The sequence below is a fragment of the Mandrillus leucophaeus genome, unplaced genomic scaffold (assembly GCF_000951045.1).
Source record: "Mandrillus leucophaeus isolate KB7577 unplaced genomic scaffold, Mleu.le_1.0 Scaffold945, whole genome shotgun sequence".
Lineage (NCBI taxonomy): Eukaryota > Metazoa > Chordata > Mammalia > Primates > Cercopithecidae > Mandrillus > Mandrillus leucophaeus.
This window is the reverse complement of record NW_012110308.1, coordinates 69,602-74,475: the sequence shown is the minus strand read 5'-3', so window position 1 is coordinate 74,475 and position 4,874 is coordinate 69,602. Positions and strand designations below refer to the sequence as shown.

Below are 4,874 nucleotides of genomic sequence, written 5' to 3'. Positions count from 1 at the left end.
TATATATAATATATATAAAAAATATATATATCCTAAATTTGTAAAGAACCACATGATTCCGAACAGCAAAAGCACTCTCGAGCACAAAGAACAAAGCTAAATGCATTACACTACCTGGCTTTTAAATTTTCTACAAAGCAATAGTAAACAAAATAGCATAGTACTGACATGAAAACAGATCCATAGACTGATGGAGGAGAATAGAGACCCCAAAAATGAATCCATACAATGATAGCCAACTAGTTTTTGACATATGTACCAAGAACACATATTGGGGAACGGAAAGTCTCTGCAATAAACGGTGCTGGAAAAACCGAATATCCACAAGCAGAAGAAAGAAACTAGGTGCCTATCTCTCCCAACATATAAAAATCAACTCAAAATGAATTAAAGACTTGAATATAAAACAGGAAACTAAGAAGATACTAGAAGAAAACACAGGGGAAACAATTCATGATATTGGTTTGGGAAAGAATTTTTCAAATAAGACCTCAAAAGCACAAGCAACCAAAGCTAAAATAGTAGATGAATGGGATAACATCAAGCCAAAAAGCTTTTACATGTTAAAGGAAACAATCAGTAGAATGAAGAAATAACCTATAGAATGAAGAAATATTCACGAGCTATGCATCTGACAAGAGATTAATATGAACCTATGTAATCAATTCAAGCAACTCAATAGGAAGCACATCAATAATCAAGAAAAAAACATGGGCAAAAGATTCGAAGAGACATTTCTTAAAAGGAGTCACACAAATGGGCAGTAAGTATATGAAAAAAGGCTCAACATCTCTAAGCACCAGGGAAATGCAAATCAACACCACAGTGAGCTATCCCCTCATCCCAGTTAGAACAGTTATTATTTAAAAAATAAAATTAAAAGACAAGAAATTGGCCTGTCATGGTGGCTCATGCCTGTAATCCCAGCATTTTGGGAGGCCAAGGAGGGCAGATCACTTAATGCCAGGAGTTCAAGAACAGCCTGGCCAACATGATGAAACCCCGTCTCTACTAACAATACAAAAAATTAGCTGGGCATGGTGGCGCATGCCTCTGGTCCCAGCTACTCAGGAGGCTGAGGCACAAGAATGGCTTGAACCGGGGAGGCAGATGTTGCAGTAAGCCGAGGTTGCATCACTGCACTCCAGCCTGGGTGCCAGAGCAAGGCTCTGCCAAAAAAAAAAAAAAAAAAAGAAGACAAGAAATAACATATGCTGGTGAGGATGTGGAGAAAAGCGAACTGTTATACACTGCTATACACTTGGTGTACTACTATATTATCCAGCAATCCCACTGCTAGATCCCCCCCCAAAAAATGATCAACATATCAAAGAGTTCAGATCCCCATGTTTATTGCAACACTATTTGCAATAGCTGAAATATGGAATCAACTTAAGTGCTCATCAACAGATGAAACAGGAATGAAAACATGGTATATATACACAATGGAATGCTATTCAATCTTTAAAAAGAATGAAACCCTGTCATTTGCAACAATGTGGACAAACCTAGAGGATTTTATGTTAAGTGAAGTAATCCAAGCACAGAACGAGAACTACCACATGATCTCAGGCATATGCGGCATCTAAAAAAGTTGACCTCAGAGAGAGTTTAGTAGTGGCTATCAGAAACTGAGGAGACTAGTGGCAAGGGGGAGGGGAACAGGTTGCTCAACAGCTACAAAGTTACACTTATATAGGATAAATAATTTCTGATGATCTACTGCACAGTAAGTTGAGTATACTCAACAATAATGTATTGTGTACTTTAAAAGAGCTAGAAGAGAGGATTTTGGATGTTCTCACCACCAAGAAATGAAAAATGCTTCAGGTGATAGATATATGCTAATTATGCTGATTTGATCATTACATTACATATATGTATCAAAACATCACACTGTATCCCATTAATATGTGCAATTATACATCAATTTAAAACAAAATAAAATGTATTTTATCAAAATTTTAGAACTTCAACCAGCAAGTTTGAATCCCCTATTCCCACTTTTGGTCAGCCCTACAGTGTATACCGACCAGGCTGGCCTGGGGCTGCTGTTAGAGGAAAGAAAGAAACATCCGGACTTGGAATGAACAGATCTGGAAGGAATCCTAAATTTTCCAATAAAGTCTCTGTATTCCTTTCATCCTGGTCCCTACCAAGGAAGCAGTCTAGAGGAGATGATCCTTTTCTAAGAACAGCAACATTCAGTAAATAAACTGCCTTACTACTGTGTGTGGATCAAGAGATGGTGAGGGAAGTAGAGTCAGTAATATTTTTGAATCAATTATGAGAAGGCCACCATGCTATTGCTCAGTAATATTAGATGCCCATGGACAGTAAGACTCATCTTTATTATTAGGTCATTACTGAGTGGCTTTTGCAATAACATACACCATTGGCAGAATAAAAATATTCTCTAACGCAAAAACATAACATGGATTACTTTTAAGGGGCACAATAATGTGCTTGATCAGACTGGAATAGCAACATTGTAATCTGAAAAAAGCTCAACAGTGGTGAGGCATATTCAAAAGCCCCAAGAGGAGAGTCAACAGTCAGATCAATCAGAGTTGAGAGGTTGCCACAACTTTTATAATGTCTCCACGCCATGAAACACATGTGTCAGCTTTTGTCAGGAGTCACAGATCTGGCATGCAGCAGGAGATTCTGCATTGGATATATAAAGTCAGGCTCAATCTTCCCCTTGATTAGTCTCATCGGAGAATGAGCCCTTGCCATGGGTCTGTATATGAGGAATCCAGGCAGTTCAATAAGTAGTCAAGATTTGTTTCCACATGCCGTGGTCCCAAAAAAAGAGTCTTTAATCTGCCAGACTAGTTTTCCAAGTGACATACCAAAAGGCTGGACCTTTGGCAGTGTCCCAAGAATTGGGTTCTGACCATTGAGCAGAGAAACCAAGTCCTCTTTTTATTTCTGCATAGCTGGTTCAGAGGCTGAACAGACACAAGAGCAAGTGAACACCATCTGTTTTCAACTTAGCCAATCCTTCACTGAGGCAAGCCCAGATATTTAGGGAAACCTCGGTAAACAGGGTCCAATTGAACTAGTAGTGTTGTTTCAAGCAGGAGAGTAAAAGGTTAAGTTTCCCCCAGAGAGATAGTTGCCACTCTAACATATAAAGCAGAGATGCTGAAGAAATTCGAGTTGATGCCATCGCCCACCCACCAACCCACTCCCGCATTTCTGACCTGGGGCTAGGATCGCAGCGCCAGGGACCCAGACCCTGGGATTGATCGCACAGAGCCATGATCCGGAGAGTGCACGGGGGATGAGACGGAATCTCGGGGCCACTCGAGAGCTTGAACCATGCATCCACAGTCCATCGTGACTGCATGTGGAGCGGTTATTTGGCCTGGGAACAGCTGGAGAGAGCGGGGAGCGACTGGCTCTTCACTGGCGCGCCCTGGGGGAACCCGCCCAAGTTGCCCTCCTCCCCCAGACTGCCCTCCCAGCCTCGAAGACGGCAACCCAGCGCCCGCTGCTCCCTGGACTCTGGGCAAAGCCAAGACTCAGGCCTGCTTCAGGTTTGAGAGCCCAAACGACTCAGAGGGTGAGGAAACTGACCTTGTGACAGTAGAGAAGAGGCAGAGTGGGTATACAGAAGTTGATCACCATCGTGGTTCGAGTCGACCGTCTGAACCCCTGCATGAAACACTTCCACACCTCCATCTACCAGCAACAACACAACTGCGCTGCCCGTGTTTCTCCAGAAAGCTGCTCCCAAGAAGAGGCTCCAGAGAGGGGTCTCCAAGAAGAGGCTCTGGAGGGAGATGCTCCAGGGAAAAGGGAAGATGAGGAGGATGAGGGGATTGTGAGCCCCTCGCCTATAGAAAGCAAGGCTGCCCAGTCCTGCCAGTTCCGACACTGAGGATGTGACCAAAAGGAAGGGCCACAACTTCCTGCAGCCCAAGAGGTGGAATGACCTGCGCATTCTCAGTTCTTGGCCCTGAGGGACCAGGTACCCACCTTGGCCAGCTGCTCTAAGGTCCCCACGGTAGTGATCCTAAGCAAGGCCTTGAGATACTTGCAAGACCTAGCATGAGCCGAGAAAAAGATGTCTATGGAGAAAAGGCAGCTCCGACGCCAGCAACAGCAATTGCAGAAATGAATTGCATACCTCAGTGGCTACTAACTGACCAAAAAGCCTGACTGTTCTATCTTACAAAGACACAAGTTTATTTTTTGACCTCCCTTTCCCCTTTAGTAATTTTCACATTTTTGTTATGACGGGACAGTCTGTGCAGTAGGTCCCAGAATGCATTGCAGCCGGTACACACACAATAAGGGCTTGCATTCTTGGAAACCTTGAAACGCAGCTCTTTCTCTCCCCTGACTCATGCTGTGTCTTCTCTGGCGCCTTTGGCTTCTCAGCAGGTAGCTTAATGAGGGGATGTGGGGTCTGTTTACCTCACTAGTTTCGAAGGAAAGGCTGACAGATATTATGCAACACATGGTGTATGTTGTCCGGGGTTCCAGCCTGCATGAAATCTCACACTCGGCGTGAGCCTTAGGCTAGGACAGAATGCTCCCTGGTATCTCTGGGGTGATGCAAGGACAGCTGGGCCTGGACAGCGCTCTCCCTGTGACTTTTTTTTTTCCAGGAGACACACAAGCTGTCTTGGGTGATGATAAGCTTGAAGATTTGATCAACATGACCATTGCTTCACTGTCAGACACTTTACAGTATCTGAGGAGCTGGAAACTTTTAACATATATATTGTGATATTAGCTGACACCTCTCCTTCCACTTTCAATGCTGAGACCCTGAGAACATTTAAAGAGCTGGCACTCCAAGTTCGTTGTCTCAGAGCTCTCTGGGCCTTCTCCTCTGATGAAGGGACCTTTCTATACTC

General features: G+C 43.6%; 1 pseudogene; it reads left to right on the top strand.

The window, feature by feature from the left end:
- Nucleotides 1–3,285: 3,285 nt before the first annotated feature.
- Nucleotides 3,286–4,153, top strand: LOC105532253 (annotated as a pseudogene).
- Nucleotides 4,154–4,874: the final 721 nt, after the last annotated feature.